Source organism: Neomonachus schauinslandi, chromosome 5 (genome assembly GCF_002201575.2).
Source record: "Neomonachus schauinslandi chromosome 5, ASM220157v2, whole genome shotgun sequence".
Classification (NCBI taxonomy): domain Eukaryota; kingdom Metazoa; phylum Chordata; class Mammalia; order Carnivora; family Phocidae; genus Neomonachus; species Neomonachus schauinslandi.
This window is the reverse complement of record NC_058407.1, coordinates 84,387,603-84,406,315: the sequence shown is the minus strand read 5'-3', so window position 1 is coordinate 84,406,315 and position 18,713 is coordinate 84,387,603. Positions and strand designations below refer to the sequence as shown.

Sequence of the window (18,713 nt, the reverse complement as noted above, 5' to 3'; positions counted from 1 at the left end):
CCTTGTCTATATTAAAATTAATAGACTAGTTTAAATTCTGTTCCCTAATATCTCTACAGAAAACAAAGGTATGTTCTGGACCCAGGACAGTACTATCCCATAAGCTTTAATGTGTTTTTTCACTATATAGAAATTAATAGCCAGTTACCCTGAAACAGCTCTGCATGGGCTTCTTTACTTGCATGGTGATAAGATGTGCATCACTATTCAGATTAGCTTTAGATCCTATTTTCAAATATGAAGTCTCTGTGGAAGGTGTAGGCCAACAATCAGAAAGGTTTTAAGAAATTATAAAAAAAAAAAATAAGTGCAATAATTTTAATATACTGATATAAAACTTGCACAAAACAAATACTTTCTATAAATTGTATTTGTAAATTTTATATGGCATTTAAAAGTTTACATGAAACAACTGGAAAACCACTTGTTCTGTTGCAGTTATAAAGACAACACGAAAGGACAAGAAATGGATTGTATATACTTAAGCTACTGCTATAGAAGAAGGTGTGCAGTAATTTTCACCAGGTCTTTATGAGAAGTTTGGGAGGAGCAACACCTACATCTCTCAATCAGTTTCAGTGGAGTAAGCTTTTCATTCAGATCCTTTGCCTCCTTCAGGATCTTGATTAGATCTCTGCAGTGTGCTGTTATATTCTTTCACCTGCTGTAATGAGACAGGCGACTGGGATTTAGAAATTAAGGACAGGCTAGTCTAAGTGGTTAAACTGGCTTAAAATGAGCCATCAACATGCACCACCCTGAACACTGATTTAATTTGTTCTGAACCCAAACTAGGCTATTCCTCAAGTCAATCACTAAGTTATAAGCTGGTTACCAGAAGGTCTTGGGGTATGCTCTGTGAACCAGGGTGTCTGCCAGACATGACTGAGAGTTAGAAGAGAATCAGTCTATTCTTTTTTTTTTTTCCAGTCTTTTTTGTTATGTTAGTCACCATACATCACATCATTAGTTTTTGATGTAATGTTCCATGATTCTTGTTTGCGTATAACACCCAGTGCTCCATGCAGAACGTGCCCTCTTTAATACCCATCACCAGGCTAGCCCATCCTCCCACCCCCCTCCCCTCTAGAACCCTCAGTTTGTTTTTCAGAGTCCATAGTCTCTCATGGTTCACCTCCCCCTCCGATTTCCACCCCTTCATTCTTCCCCTCCTGCTATTTTCATATTTACTGGATTTGTGCTCATTGAGCAATAGTCTGAAAACTATGGCTTCCTCGGTACTCTGATTTAGAGACAAGAATGTCCTGGTCAGATATTCCTAATTATTGATTCTAGCACCCTAATTTATATATATCAGACTCTCGTTAATGTGGTCAGTATAATGCAGTATAATAAACGCATATACAAGTTTCTCTAGTTGCAAAGTTAAAATTGTAATGACCTTCACCCACCAAGGCATCAGAACTCTGTGGGGGGTAACTGGTTAGTCCAGCTTTTCAGACACAACATACACACAGGATGAAAAAAGTTAAAATGCAGCACCAAAATACTGCTAAATTAGTGTCTTATGAGTGGTTAGCCATTATCTGGTTCAAAAATGATTGACTCTAATCTCTCTTTTGCATTAAATTTCTCTTCCCAATCAGGGACTATAAAGTATTAGAGATTAGCCTTTTCTTGTATAAATAGTATTTCTGTTCAGAGGAATTTACACCTCTCCCTTCAATTCTTAAAAACATGCCCTTAGTATAGCAATATAAAATAGATGCATACACATATCACTTTTCCTTTTATTTACCTTGTTTTAAAACTTTGAGTTACTTTTGAACCTAGAAAATGCTATTCACAGCTTGTTTAATCCATTTTGGGGTCTAATATTGCCCCCCATGTAGTCCTAGCTATATATATTAGCCTATAAAAATTTAAAAACAATGAACTAGGGAGTGTTCCAGTCTAAGATGGTGACACAGGAAGATCCTGAACTCCCCTCATGGGCACACCAAATCTACACCTATTTATAGGCAATTCCTCCTGAAGAACAACTGAGGGCTCACTGAACAGCTTCTGTACAACAACACAGACCACCTAGAGAACAGCGAGAGAGACTGAGAGGTGGTAACAAAGGGTGACCCCACCCCCGATGCTGCAAACTGCAGTGCAAAGGATAGTAACAAGGTCCAGGAGCAGATTTGTCTACCTGGGCCACAGAAAATAAAAGCCATGGCTTAAAAGAGCAACCAGAATATAAAGGAAATAGTTCTTGAACCCTGCTAACTATCTCTGGGTTGGAGGGTCCAGTGAGTACCACAGTTTATGTTCCCCCACCACCTTGACAGCATAGATGGGAGCAGGGTCCAGGTGCCCTATCAGCCTACCACCTCAGTGAGCCCTGGGCCCCCAAAGCACACCAGCCCCAGCTGTCCCACCAAGGCAGCCCCATGGTGGTGCACACGAAGACAGCCCTGGTCAGTGCTCACTACAGCTGCAGCTGTCTTGCCACACTGAGGCAGGCACAAAGCACCCTGGAACACTGCAGGCCTGCACTGCTTTGGCTTCAGATGGCTTTCTAGGGCACCCCTGGCTGATGCCTTTTTTCAGATCCAGCTGCCTGGCCAGGACAACCTGGCTTACACCTGCTTCAGCTGTCCTTCCAGTGCACTGTCTAGAGAACCCTAGGGCAATCCCAGTCCATGCCCATTTCAGCTATAATTACCCTTGCCAGTTGGCGCCCTGCACAAAGCACCTAGGGACCCACCAGCCAGCAACCACTTCAGCTATGACTGCCCCCACCAGGGCACCTTCCACACACTCCAGAGCACCCCAGCTTACCCCCACTTGAGTTTCAGCCATTCTGCTAGGGTGTCCTCTGCACAGAGAACCCTGGGACCACCCACAGCTTACAACCACTTCAGCTTCAGGTGTCCTGCAGGGTGCCACTGTGCATAGAGCCCAGGGACCACACTAGCTGGCACCCACTTCAGCACTAGCTGTCCTGCCAGAGCATCCTCTGTGTGGAGAGCCACCAGCTTGAACACATTTACCTTCAGCTGTCCTGCCAGGGCACCCTCTGCAAAAAGCCTCAGGACCCACCCCCAGCCCACACCCACTTAATCTCCAACCATTCCACCAGGGCAGCCCCAGTATGGAGCACCCTGCAATCCCCAACCCATGCCAGCCACAGCTCCAGCCAGCCAGTAAAAGTCACCAGGTATATACAGTTTACATAGGGGACAACCACATACCAAGACCGTTCCTTCAAGTTTAGGAAAAGTAGCTGTTCTGCCTAATTCATAGAAAGACACAAAGTCAAGCAAAATGGGGAAAGGAATATGCCCCAAATGAAAGAACAAGACAAAACCTCAGAAAAAGAAATAAATGAAACAGGGATGAGCAATGTGCCTGATGAAGAATTTAAAGTAACGATCATAAAGATGGGCACTGGGTTGGAGAGAAGAGTAACTCAGTGAGAACTTCAACAAAGACCTGGAAAACATAAAAAACCAGAGCTGAAGAATACAACTGAAAAGAAAAAACACTAGAAGGAATCACAAATAGACTAATGAATGCAGAAGAATGATCTGGAAGATGGGGTAATGGAAAGCACCCAAGCAGACAGCAGACATAAATATTTTAATTTTTATTTCTTTTTCTTAAGTAAACTCTATGCCCAACATGGGGCTTGAACTCACGATCCGGAGATCAAGAGTCACATCCTCCTTCATCTGAGCCAGCCAGGTGCCCCCCAAAAATAAAGAATTTTTTAAAATGAGGTTACGTTAAGTGATCTGTTGGACAGCATCAAGTGAACAAGCATTCATATTATAGAGGTCCCGGAAGGAGAAGAGAGAAGGTGGTAGAAAATTTATTTGAAGAATTATAGCTGGAAACTTCCCTAACCTAGGGAAGGAAACAGACATTCAGATTCATGAAGCACGTAGAGCCCCTTGAGAAGATAAACTCAAGAAGCTCAACACCACAACACATAATTAAAATGTCAAAGGCTAAAGAGATAATTGTAAAAGCAGTGAGAGAGAAACAAAAAGTTATGTTCAAGAGAAACTCCACAAGGCTATCAACTGATTTTTCAGCAGAAACTGCAGGCCTGAAGGGAAAAAAAGAAAACAAAAACCCCTGCAATCAAGAATTGCACAAAGGGGGAGCCTGGGTGGCTCAGTTGGTTATGCAACTGCCTTCGGCTCAGGTCATGATCCTGGAGTCCCTGGATCGAGTCCCACATCGGGCTCCCTGCTCGGCAGGGAGCCTGCTTCTCCCTCTGACCCTCCCCTCTCTCATGTGCTCTCTCTCTCTCTCATTCTGTCTCAAATAAATAAATAAAATCTTTTAAAAAAAAAAGAATTGCACAAAGGGGCACCTGGGTGGCTCAGTTGGTTAAGCTGCTGCCTTCAGCTCAGGTCACAATCTCAGAGTCCTGGGATCGAGCCCTGTGTCAGGCTCCCTGCTCAGCAGGGAGTCTGCTTCTCCCTCTCCCTCTGCCTCTCTCTGGCTCGTTCTCTCTCTCTCTGTCAAATAAATAAAATCTTAAAAAAAAAAAAAAAATACCCAGCAAGATTATTACTTGGAATTGAAGAAGAGATAAAGAGTTCCGAAACAAAAGTTAAAGGAATTCATCACTATTAAACTGGCATTACAAGAAGTGCTAAAGGAAATTATGAATAAAAAGATATAAAACATGGCAACATATATATAAACCATGGAGGGGGGAATAAAAAAGAAGTTCCTTTAGAATGTGTTCAAACTTAAATGACCATCAACTCAATATAGACTGCTTTATAGTTAGGATGTTATATATGAACCCAAAGTTCATATATAACCACAAACACCAAACCTAGAATAGGTAAAAAAAAAAAAAAAAAAAAAGGGGGGGGGGAGGGGAGAGTACAGTATACAGAATATAGTCAATGGTACTGTAACAGTGTTGCATGGTGACACATGGTAGCTACACTTGTGATGGGCACAGCATAATGTATAGAGTTGCTGAATCATTATGTTGTACATCCGAAACTAATATAATATTGTGTGTCAACTATACTCAAAAAAGTAAAAAGAAAAAGAATAATAATAAAAGAGAAGGTGAAACAAAATAGTGCAGAAAGTCAGCAATCACAAAGAAAGAGAACAAGGGAAGGAACAGAAGAACTACAAAAACAACCAAAGAACAATCAACAAAATGGCAGTAAGTACGTAACTATCAATAATTACTTTAAATGTAAATGGTCTAAATGTTCCACTCAAAAGACACAGGGTGATGGAATGGATTAAAAAAACAAAGACACAGGTATATGCTGCCTACAAGAGACTTACTTCAGGCCTAAAGACACATACAGGCTGAAAGTGAAGGAATGGAAAAACATATGCAAATGGAAGCAAAAAGAAAAACCGGAGTAGCAGTACATACATCAGACAAAATAGACTTTAAAACTAAGACTGTATTGGGCACCCGGGTGGCTCAGCCAGTTAAGCGTCTGCCTTAGGCTCAGGGTCCTGGGATCGAGCCCCGCGTCGGGCTCCCTGCTCAGCGGAGAGTCTGCTTCTTCCTCTCCCTCTGCTGCTCCCCCTGCTTGTGTGCTCTTTCTCTGTCAAATAAATAAAATCTTTAAAAAACAAACAAACAAACAAAACTAAGACTGTATCAAGAATCAAAGAAGAACATTACATAATGATAAAGGTACCAATCCAACAAGAGGATATAAGGATTGTAAATACCTATGCACCCAACATAGGAGCATCTAAATATATCAAGCAGGAGCCCCTGGCTGACTCAGTAGGAAGAATATGTGACTCTTGGTCTTGGGGTCAGTTAGTCTGAGCCCCACACTGGATGTAGAGATTACTTAAATAAATAAAAATTTAAAAAATGCTAAGAAAAAAATACACAAAGTAAACACAACCAGATAGAGGGAGAAATGGATGGTAACACAATAATGATAGGGAACTTAAACACTTCATTTACATCAATGGATACATCATCCAAGCAGAAAGTCATAAAGGATACTATCTTTGAATGACATGTTAGACTAGATGAACGTAACAGATATATACAAACATTCCATCCAAAAATAGCAGATTACACATTCAAGTGCACATGGAGCATTCTCTAGAACAGATCACATTAGGGAACAAAATAAGTCTCAATAAATTTAAGAAGACTGATTATATTATGCATCTTTTCCGACCACAATAGTATGAAACTAGAAATCAATCAGAAGAAAAAAACTGGAAAAAACACAAACACGTGGAGGCTAAAAAACACGCTACTACACAACCAATGGGTCAACAAAGAAGACATTTAAAAAATACATGGAGACAAATGAAAATGAAAACACAATGGTCCAAAATCTTTGGGACACAGCAGAAGCAGTTCTATGACAGGTAAATTTATAGCAATATAAACCTACCTCAAGCAACAAGAAAAATCTCAAGTAAACAATCTAACCTCATACCCAAAGGAAACAGAGAACAAAACCCAACATAAGTAGTAAGGATATAATGAAGATCAAAGCAGAAGTAAATGAAATAGAGACTAAAGAAAAAAAGATGATCAAGGAAACCAAGAGCTGGTTCTTTGAGAAGATAAATGAAATTGATGAACTTTTACCCAGACTCACCAAGAAAAAATGAGAGGAGCCAAATAAAATCAGAAATGAAAGAGAGGTAACAATTGACATCACAGAAATACAAAGGACTGTAAGAGAGTATTATGAAAAATCATATGCCAACAAATTGGACAACCTAGAATAAATGGATAAATTCCTAGAAACATAGAATTTTCCAAAACTGAATAAGGGAGAAATAGAAGTCTGAACAGACCAATTACTAGTAACAAGATGGAAGTGATAATCAAAAAATTACCAACAAAGTCCAAGACCAGATGGATTCTTAGGTACATGCTACCAAACACTCAAAAAAGAGTTAATATCTATTCTCCTCAAACTATACCAAAAAAATAGAAGTGGAAGTAAGGCTTCCAAATACATTCCATGAGGCCAGACTTACCCTGATAGCAAAACCAGACAAAGACAACAGACAAAAAGAAAACTACAAGCCAGTATCCACAATGCACATAGATGCAAAAATCCTCAACAAAATATTAGCAAACCACTTTTAGCAATACATTAAAAGGATTATTCATCACAATCAAGTAGAAGTGATTCTGTGGATACATGGATAGTTCAATATTTGCAAATCAATTACACATTTATAAGAGGAAGGGTAAAACCATATGATCTCAATAGATGCAGAAAAAGTATTTAACAAAATTCAACATCTGTTCATGATAAAAACTCAACAAAGTGAGTTTAGAGGGAACATACCTCAACATAATAAAGGCCATACTTGAAGATTTTGCAGCCTACATTCAATGGTGAAAAAGTGGCAACTTTTGCTCTGTGATCAGGAGCAAAACAAGGATTCCACTGTCATCACTTTTATTCAACATAGTACTGGAAGTCCTAGCCACAGCAATCAGATAAGAAATAAAAGAAACCCATATTGGTAAGGAAGAAGTTAAAATGCCACCATTTACAGGTGACATAATACTATACAAAGAAAACCCTAAAGACTACACCAAAAAGTATCAGAATAAATGAATTCAGTAAAGTTACAGGATACAAAATTAATATATAGAAATCAGCTACATTTCTATACACTAATGAAGTAGCAGAAAAATAAATTAAAAACAATTCCATTTACAACTGTGCCAAACATAATAAAATACCCAGGAATAAACTTAACCAAGGAGGCAAAAGAACGTGTACTCTGAGAACTATAAAACACTGATGAAAGAAACTGAAGATTACAGAAGCAAATGGAAAGACAATGCTCATGGATTGGAAGAATACTGGTAAAATACCTACTCCACAAAGCAATCTACAGATGCAGTGCAATCTCTATCCAAATACCAACAGCATTTTTCACAGAACTAGAACAAATGATCCTAAAATTTGTGTGGAACCACAAAAGACCTCAAACAGCCAAAGAAATCTTAAGAAGAACAAAGCTGGATTTCAAATCCCACATTTCAAGATATACCACCAGTGTAATAATCAAAACAGTATGTTACTGGCACAAAAATAGACACAGATCAATGGAACAGAATAGAGGGCCCAGAAATAAACCCACACTTCTATGGTCAATTAATCTATGACAAAGGATGCAAGAAAATACAATAAAGAAAAAGATGGTCTCTTCAATAAATGGTGCTGGGAAAACTGGACAGCTACATGCAAAACAATGAAACTGGACCACTTTCTTATACTACATACAAAACCAAACTCAAAATGGATTAAAGACCTAAACATGAAACCTCAAACCATACAATGTCAGAAAAGGACATAGACAGTAATTTCTTTGACATTGGTCATAGCAACATTTTTCTAGATATGTCTCCTAACACAAGAGAAACAAAAGCAAAAATAAATTACTGGGATCACACCAAAATAAAAGGCTTTTGCACAATGAAGAAAATCATCAAGCTTTTACACAATGAAGAAAATCATCAACAAAACTAATAACCTACTGAATGGGAGAAGATATTTGCAAATGACATATTCAATAAAGGGTTAGTATCCAAAATAGATAAAGAACTTACTAACTCAACACCAAAAAAAGCCCCAAATAATCCAATTAAAAAATGGGCAAAGGACCTGAATAGACATTTTTCCAAAGAAGACATACAAATAGCCAATAGAAACATGAAAAGATGCTCACTATCACTAAACATCAGGGAAATACAAATGAAAACCACAGTGAGATATCACTTCACACCTGTCAGAAGGGTTAAAATCCAAAAGACAAGAAACAACAGGGCTGATGAGGATGGGGAGAAAAGGGAACCCTTTTGCATCATTGGTGGGAATACAACTGGTGCAGCCACTGTGGAAACCAGTATGGTGGTTCCTCAAAAAATTAAAAATAGAATTACCATGTGATCCAGTAATTCCACTGGGTATTTACCCAAAGAACTTGAAAACACTAATTTAAAAGATATATGTACTCCTATGTTTATAGCCAAGATATGGAAGCAACCCAAGTGTCCATTGACGGATGGATAAAGAAGATGTGGTATGTATATACAATGGAATGTTACTCAGCCATAAAGAAGAATGAGATCTTGCCATTTGCAACAATACGAATGGACAGAGGGTATTATGCTAAGTGAAATAAGTCAGACAAAGACAATACCAAAGGATTTCACTTATATGTAGAATCTAAGAAACAAAACAAAGGAATAAGCAGAAAGCAGAAACTGACCCACAAATACAGAAAACAAACCGACGTTTGCCAGAGGGGAGGGAAGTGGGGGGATGGGTAAAATGGATGAAGGGCAGTGGGAGTACGGGCTTACAGTTATGGAATGAGTAAGTCATGCGGTGAGAGGTACAGCACAGGGAATATATAGTCAAAGGTACTGTAACAGCACCGCACGGTGATGGACAGTAGCTGTACTTGTGGGCAGCACAGTGCGCAGACTTACGGAATCACTACGTTGTACACCTGATACTAACGTAACACTACTTCAGTTAGAAAAACTGTGAACTCACCAACGTCTTCACAACAATTATCACACATTCTGTTGCATGCTTCTGAATTCCACACTTCATCAAAATGTTGAGCTATCAATACACGGCGACACCTGCAAACACATTTAGAGATACAAATTATTAAATGACCTAAGAAGTTTTAAGAATGCCTATTTCAAAACACAGAGTTATAGACTATATTAGTTTCCTATTGCTGTCATTAACATTACCACAAACTTAGTGGCTTAAAAAAACACAGATTTATTATCTTACATTTTTACAGGTTAGAAGTCTGACATGGGTCTCCTTGGCTTAAAATTAAGGTGTCAGCAGAGATGGATTTCTTCTGGCGGCTTTAGGGTGGAATCTTTTCCTTGTCCTTTCCAGTTTCTAGAGAATTCGTGTATTCCTTGGCTCATGTCCCCCTTTCCTCCATCTTTAAAGCCAACAAGTATCATTCTGACCTTTCCTGCTTCCTTCCACATTTAAGGACCCTTATGATTATACTGGACCCATCCAAACAACCCAGGGTTATATCCCAATTTTAAGCTCAGCTGATTAGCAACCTTAATTCACATTTGCAATCTTAATTCTCTTTTGCCATGGAAGGTAAATTACCGTTTCCAGGAATTTGGATGTAAACAGCTTTGGGGAACTATTCTTCTGCCTACTACATACAATTTTTTCCATATGTACCTGATAAACATTGCTTTTAGAAGTTGTCTGGGATTCACTTTGAGATTCAGTATTTTGCAGCTATTAAGAGAATCTTCCTGATATTAAAGCATTTTCTTGTATTTTACAGTATCAGTTTGACTCTAAATCCCAAAATACGCTTCTTGAGAGTTTACTGGATATCTAAGGAAATTTTCATTTTCTTATTATCTAGATTGTTGCACCACCTATAGAAAAGAAATGACATTTTCTGTCACTGTCCAGTAACTGCTTATCAGTTCAAAATTTTTGAATCCTTTTTAGGATGGCAATAAGAGTATAAAGATGACTACTACTGAAAAGGGACCTAAAGGTCTAAAACCACCCTAAATAGATTTAAATCTTTCTCTTTTTTTTTTTTTTTGAAGATTTTATTTGAGAGCCAGAGAGCATAAGCGGGCATAGGTGGCGTGGGGGGAGGGGCAGAGGGAAAGGGAGACGCAGACTCCCTGCTGAGCAGGGAGCCTGAGGCACTGACCTGAGCCAAAGGCAAATGCTTAACCCACTGAGCCACCCAGACACCCCTAAATTTATTTCTTAAGGAAAAACTTAACCCTGCTCTCAACTATTTCATCAACCCATCAGCTGGTGAGATGGTACCTGTTACCGAGCCAAGCTCAGCTCTCAAAATGCCAACCGTATATACCTTTTCAAAATTAGTAAAGCATGTAGCTGTATGCCAGAGCCAGAGAGAAAAGGCTTGGACTCACTGTCAATTTAGATCAAAACTTTCAATAAAAGGGGGATGGGTGAAATAGGTGAAGGGGATTAAGAGGTATAATCTTCCAATTATAAAATAATCAGGGGATAAAATATACAGCAGAGGGAATACAGTCCATTATATTGTAACAACTCTGTAAGGTGACAGAGGGTCCCTAGACTTACTGTGGTGACCATTTCAAAATGTATATGAATACTGATTCACTATGTTGTATACCTGAAACTAATACAATATTGTATGTCAATTATTCTTCAATTAAAAAAAATCATCCCAATATGCTTGTTTTACTGCGGCGCCTGGGTGGCTCAGTTGGTTAAGCTACTGCCTTCGGCTCAGGTCATGATCCTGGAGTCCCGGGATCGAGTCCCGCATCGGGCTCCCTACTTGGCAGGGAGTCTGCTTCGCCCTCTGACCCTATCCCCTCTCATGTGTTCTTTCTCTCTCATTCTCTCTCTCTCAAATAAATAAAATCTTTAAAAAAAAAAAAAAATGCTTGTTTTACTTAAATAAAAAAGAAAGAACAATAAAAAATAGTTTTGGAGGATTATCAGGGAGAGAGAGTATCTCTTCTTGAATTAAGGCAGATCTGAGGGTTCATGTACTGGTTCCCACCCTTCAGACATTTGCTTTTACAGGTTTGTACTTGATATTCTACCAGTGTATTTACTTACTGAGCAAGTATTCAAAGTAATTTCATAGACTTTCATATAGTGCTTATGTTTAAGTAACAAGTTATAAAAATGTATGTGGCTTACTTGCTTATGTTTTGACAGTATGATACCATCTCATAAAAGCTTCTGTTGTCCCATATTTTCCATCACCACCACTGAACTTATTCTGAATATATCCCCAAAGCCATAATACAAAATACAGTCCGCTTTCATGTCATCTCAACCTATAGTGTGAGAAATCTTGAGATTGCATAATTACTTGAAAATTTCAAAATATGCAAAAATAATATATATAAAATCAGCTGGCAACACTTTATAGTCTAAATATATCACATCTAGAAATTTCAGAGATGTGCAAGGTAATTTGTAGCAACTGCCCTCAAATTATAAAAAGAAAAAAATGACTAAAGAGACATCAACAATCAGCTTAAAAAATATGTGCATAAATAATCTAGTTATTGAAGTTATAAATTTGAAACCACTAATTAAAAATTCAGAAGGCAAAGATGAACATCAAATTATCTTAGCAAACACAGGAAACAATTCATAACACTCCCATATAAGTAAGATAAGCATTTAAATACATAAGTACAAATAAGTATAAAACTGCAAAAAAAGACTTCATTGTTCTAAAAATACTAGCTAATAAAAACACAGAATCGTTAAACCTCATCTATAGTGTGTTTTCTAGAAAAGCTTTGTTAAAAGTTACTTCTGGATAGGAGTTATACATACCTGCACATCCACGCTCTTGGTAATAATTTTCAATAGATTTACTCATTGAATGATGAATAACAAACCTCACATCTGCTATATCAATTCCCATACCAAATGCAACCTGTTTACTGTTGCCACTAGTAATTAAAATGTTTAACATTATATGTTAATTAAATTAAGTTAAAATATTTTAAAATGTTAATTAGACTTCTATTGAAGGTATATACTTAACCTGAATTTCACTGGCTGACCATCTTCGATGAACATTGGTCTTATCTTCTGGTTCCATATTGGCATGGTACGCTCCTGCGTGAATTCCCAGCTTCTGTAAACTAACTGTAACTTGCTTGGAGTCTAAGAAAAGCAATATATTCCTGTAGTAAAATACGTCCAACTGTTAGATATATATAATTTTTTAACATACATTCAAGATACTGATTAATACAATGCATGGGGGGAAAAGATTTAGAAAAGATTCCAAGGTCCTGAACATGTATGACTTTCTGGTATAATTCAAGATTTGATCAGCAGCTTGCTCTAAAGCACAAATAAGCCCTGGGCCACCAGTGTTGGTTCCCATTACCTAGTTTTTCTCTCGAGTATGATGTGAAAAGTTTCCTGTGCAAGTGACTGGGGACCTGCACTGAACACAGGTAACAGATTTCTCTATTTGCAGGGCTGGCCTAAACTTCTCATGTGCTGACTGATATACCCTCTGAAGCTCCAGGTGGGATAAAAAGCTGCAGTCTTTCTCAAATTTGACCCTGGAGCTCCTTTCACCCAGTATACCATTAATATCTCCTGAAAATCTGTAGAAGAGCTTTGAAATGCTACTTTTACACAAACTCTGTGCTTCAGTAACACCTGTCTATGCATTAATCCTGGAACACATAGACAAATACTCTCAACTCCATCTACAGTTAATTCATTCAATATGTACTATTTATTCCTTAATGTGTCCTTTGCTATTAAAGGTCTGTTTTTTACATTCCTTCAGAAAATCACCATTTAACCTTCTATCTTATACACAGTGGATACTTACTAAACATGTGCTGATAATTAGCATTATGTCATTAGGTCCACTACTTAAAGCAATTAGGTGTAAATAAACAAAAATAAATCAAACAGTGTAACTCTTATAATCTGTCCCATGAGCAAATGACACACCCAATTTCTAAGATCACCAAGCAAATTCATTTTATCATACCATTTTCAAGTATCTTCTGCCATATACTAGTATTTTTGGCTGCTAATCATTCATTGGTAGATTAGTGTAATATTAATTACTTTTCAAAAGTTCTGAGTCTTCAAAGTTGGTTTGTTTTCATATTACCTCACTGCCCTTTGTATCTCCCATTAATGACCTTTACAATACCCTCTATAAAAACTTCAGTGTTGGAGGGCTTCTGCCAAATCTAAGAAAAAGCTAACTTATTACACAGTATATTAATAGGACCATCCATGTAGCCATTTGCTTACAATTTTCAGGGTGCCATGCTTTTATGGGCACAGTGCTTTTTCTCTTACTCTTATATTCACCTCCTCTGACCCTGCCACCTCCCAGGCTCTTCTTGATCCTTAGTTGTGAATTTGCCAGGGATGAGGGGGCACAGGAGCAGTGAACAACTTAAAAAGATGGAGACATTTTTATTTTCTGATGCTATTTTTATAAAAACATAAAACATGGCATTAATAACTTCAGTGAAAACTCAGAAAAATATTGTCTATTCTTAAAAGGATGAGAAACAATGAAAAAACAGCTGTTAAGTTATATAATCTAAATAGAATATTAGCAAATCTTTAATGGCGTATTAATGTTGTATTTTTTAAAAAGATTTTATTTATTTATTTGACAGAGAGAACACAAGTAGGCAGAGCGGCAGACAGAGGGAGAGGAAGAAGTAGACTCTCCGCCAAGAAGGGAGCCTGATGTGGGGATCGATCCCAGCACCCTGGGATCATGACCTGAGCCGAAGGCAGCCGCTTAACCAACTGAGCCACCCAGGTGCCCCATGTTGAGTTATTTTTAAATGACTTCAATAGAGATGTCATTAGGGTCCTTGGTATCAATCTTCACCTTCCCTCCATACCTGCACAAGAATGTGCATCAATTTCACAAGGCGATGTCTTTTACTTAACCCAGCCAAGGATTATGCAGCAACAGAGATACATGAAGAAAGCATTAATTACTGATCTGCTTATAATCACCTCCTGATTTTAAAAACTTTTAAACAGAGTTAACTGTTACTCATGTAAATAAACATAATGAAAAGGCAACCTCAGCTGCAATCCTTCACAAAAGTAACAAACTGACATAGAAGTTACACACCTTATAATAAAGATTTGGCCGATTAAAAGAAGCCATGAAAGTAAAACACTTGTCCACACATAGTATTTTCTGGGCATCCTTCAGAATATGGCTTGTCTCAGTTGCAGTCAGCCCTATTGGAGTGGTGTTAGGGAACTGCCGCTTCAAGACACCAAGTGCCTTGTAATCTGGAAAAGAAAAAAACAAGTGGCCCGCTTTCTACCCTTAAGGAGTAAATGACATCTTACCATTAAGCAGTTAAGCAATGGTTGCTGGATTTTCTTTCTCCAGCTCGAGATATCTAATCTGCAGTTGGCTGCCTGGCCTTTCAGAGTAAGCAGGCTACTTCTAACTGGTTCTTCAGAAACACTGTTCTGGCCCGCAGGAGAATTCGCTGTTGAAGAGAGGGAATACTAACACATTTCCAGTAAGCTGTGCGCTGGTCTGCACCCTCTGACCAGTGGCTCCAAGAGACAGTGGGAATGGCCATAGCGTGTGGAATCTCTTACAACTGACAAGAGGTAAAAGAGGCCATCAGCCAAACCCCTGCTACCACCACTATCCTCCAAGTGTGGCAAAATCACACCAGAGCTTTTGGTGAATGTGCTGGTTTTTATAGAACTTATTTCCAGGAAACCATTCTGGGCTCATATTTGTCATGAACGTTTCCATCACTAGATGAGTTGTCCTTAAGTACTTGAACTACTTGGAGAAAGTGGAAAGGAACTGCGGTCAAAACTGCTAAATGCAAAGCTAGAGAACTACTATGAAAACAGCGAAGGTTGTGGTTGGGGAAGTCGTGAAGGTTTCAAGGAAATTAACATTTGAGTTGGGTCTTGAAGGACATGAGAAACTCACTAGGAAGGGCAGAAGAAACCACCAGGCAGAGACAAAGCACATTCACTGCAAAGACGCCGGCATGAAATGACCTGTCATAATCAGACAACAGCCAGCAGGTCCATCGGGCTAACTCACAGGGTGTCGAGCTGGGTGCATCTACTGTCAACTCTAGGAAGCTGGGAACCACGTTCCCTGTATGGCTCCAGGTGAGGGCTGGCCCAAAAGAGGACCTTGTGCAAGGTAGGGCAGGCAGAAGTGAACCAGCTGCCATGACTCTCTGAAGACCTCTCCAGGCAGATGGGATGAGGGACAGATGCAGAGGTGCCCAGCCAGTTCTAGCTTGTCCTGGTTTTTTTCCATTCTTCCTTCAGTTCTTCTTCCCAACTGTAGGCCTTACCCACCAACGGGCCCCACTAGATGCTTGGCAGCAGACCCACAGTGCTGACAGCTACTCAGAGGACAGCGCTTACCAGAGACATCTCAGGAGCCTCCCTTTGTGGCTCCCTCTGGCACTGGCCATGCCAGTTGGACTCCCCTACAAGCTCCAGTTGATCTCCCACACCAGTGCTTCAGGAAACCAGGGATTTTTCTCTGATCCTCCATCCTTCACATCCCCTGCTCCTCACAGCATTGTACGGGGTCTGCTTCCTAACATAAATCCCTGATCACCTGCCATTCATAGTAGCTCTGCTTCCCTGCCTGCACCTTGACTGATACCGTTACCCTGAAGAGCATAAAAAGGCAGGCTTAAGTAAGACTGGGAACAACATGGTCCATTGACTCTAAGGAGCTAGGACTTTATTCTATAGGAAATGAGTCACCATGTAATTTTTAAAGCGCACAAGGGATATAAAGATTCATCTTTTGGTGGCAGTGCAAAGTATGGGCTGGAAGAGGCAAAGACTAAAGAAAGGAAGATTAGTTCAAAGATGGCAGCAGCAGACCAGAGACCCAGTAAGAATAGGAAACAAGGCATGACAATGAGGATAGAGCAGAAGGAAGAGACTGAATAGAAACCCAAGAACCAGAGCCCCATAAGTCTTGGTGACAATTGGGATATGGGCCTAAAGGAGGCAGAGTGGGGAGCAGGGGGAAGGAAAGAGTCCAAGATTCATCTATTCCTGTCAAGCATGTCTCCAGGCACTAAAGATTTTTTTTTCATTTTTTTAATTTAAATTCAATGAATTAACATGTAATGTATTATTGGTTTCTGAGGTAGAGGTCAGTGATTCATCAGTCTTATATAATACAAAGTGTTCGGGGCGCCTGGGTGGCTCAGTCGTTAAGCGTCTGCCTTTGGCTCAGGTCATGATCCCAGGGTCCTGGGATCGAGCCCCACATCGGGCTCCCTGCTCCACGGGAGGCCTGCTTCTCCCTCTTCCACTCCCCCTGCTTGTGTTCCCTCTCTCCCTATCTCTCTGTCAAATAAATAAATAAAATCTTTAAAAAAAAAAAATACCCAGTGCTCATTACGTCACGTGCCGTCCTTAATGTCTATCACCCAGTTACCCCATCCCCCCACCTCCTTCCCCTCCAGCAACCCTCAGTTTGTTTCCTGTGATTAAGAGTCTCTTGTGGTTTGTCTCCCTCTCTGATTTCATCTTTATTTTTTCCCCTCTTTCCCTATGATCCTGTTTTGTTTCTTAAATTCCACATATAAGAGATATCATATGATAGTTGTCTTTCTCTGACTGACTTGTTTCACTTAGCATAATACCCTCTAGTTCCATCCGTCATTGCAAACGGCAAGATTTCATTTTTTTGACGGCAGAGTAGGATTCCATTGTGTATATATACCACATCTTCTTTATCCATTCATCTGTTGATGGATATCTGGGCTCTTTCCATAGTTTGGCTACCGTGGACACTGCTGTTATAAAAATTGGGGCGCAGGCGCCCCTTTGTTTCACTACTTTTGTATCTTTGGGGTAAATACCCAGTAGTGCAATTGCTGGGCCATAGAGTAGCTTTATTTTCAACTTTTTGAGGAACCTCCATACTGTTGTCCAGAGTGGCTGACCAGCTTGCATTCCCACTAACAGTGCACAAGGGTTCCCCTTTCTCTACATCCTCGCCAACATCTGTCATTTCCTGACTTGCTAATTTTAGCCATTCTGACTGGTGTGAGGTGGTATCTTGTTGTGGTTTTGATATGTATTTCCCTGATGCTGAGTGATGTGGAGCATTTTTTCATGTGTCTTTTGGCCATTTGGATGTCTTCTTTGGAGAAATGTTCAGGTTTTCTGTCCATTTCTTGACTGGATTATCTGTTCTTTGGGTGTTGAGTTTCAGAAGTTCTTTATACATCTTGGATACTAGCCCTTTATCTGATAAGACATTTGGAAATATCTTCTCCCATTCTGCCAGTTGTCTTTTGGTTTTGTCGACTTTACTGTCCAGGCACTGAAGATTAAGTGGTGAACAAGACAAAGATGCTATGCAAATGGAAGTACAATTCAAGCAAAGAAACCAGACAAAACAAAGAGTAAACTAATAAGTACGTTATTATCCAAGAGTGAGAAGGGCTCATAGTGGTAAGCCCAGTGTAGTGGGAGTATGACCAGAGAGGAAGGAAGAATAGGAAATTGGGTAGAGACAAACAGGGACAGACCACATATTGCCTTACAGACCCCAGTTAAGAATATGAAATTTATTCTAAGTACAAAGATCTATGGGATTGCCTGGGTGGTTCAGTCAGTTAAGCGTCTGCCTTTGGCTCAGGTCATGATCCCAGGGTTCTGGGATTGAGCCCCACGTCAGGCTCCTTACTCAGCGGGAGCCTGCTTCTACCTCTGCCTGCCGCTCCCCCTGCTTGTGTGTGCTGTCTCTTTCTCTCTCTGATGAATAAATAAAATCTTTAAAAAAAAAAAGAAGAAGAAGAAGAAGAAGATCTGCCAGGTAGTTTAGGAAGAGAAGTACCAGAGTTTGAGCTATTATTTGTTCTCAGCTCCAACTCCATCCACCGTTCTGTACCCTGCTCTGTGGTGCTAGAGCGGGGAATCTGCACACTCCATTTCTGCTTTGCCAGCTGGCCCTAGAAGGATAGAGTACAAGCCTGGGGGAGGAAGAAGGGTCTTGCTCCTTCCTTTTTGCTTCATGTGGGCTTGCTTGTGTTCTCAAGAACATCACCCCAGAAGGTTTCTTCATCCCTACTGCAGCACTATGTCTTCATAGGAGCAGCTGAATACAGTTGACCATTTTTCCAAGCTTTGGGGAACCCGCTTCATCACAGGTCCCCCCCC

The 18,713-nt window shown here is 39.7% G+C and overlaps 1 pseudogene; it reads right to left on the bottom strand.

Annotated features, from left to right (window-relative positions):
- The window catches only part of LOC110580804, a 31,719-nt pseudogene that overhangs the window by 371 nt on the left and 12,635 nt on the right, over positions 1-18,713 (bottom strand).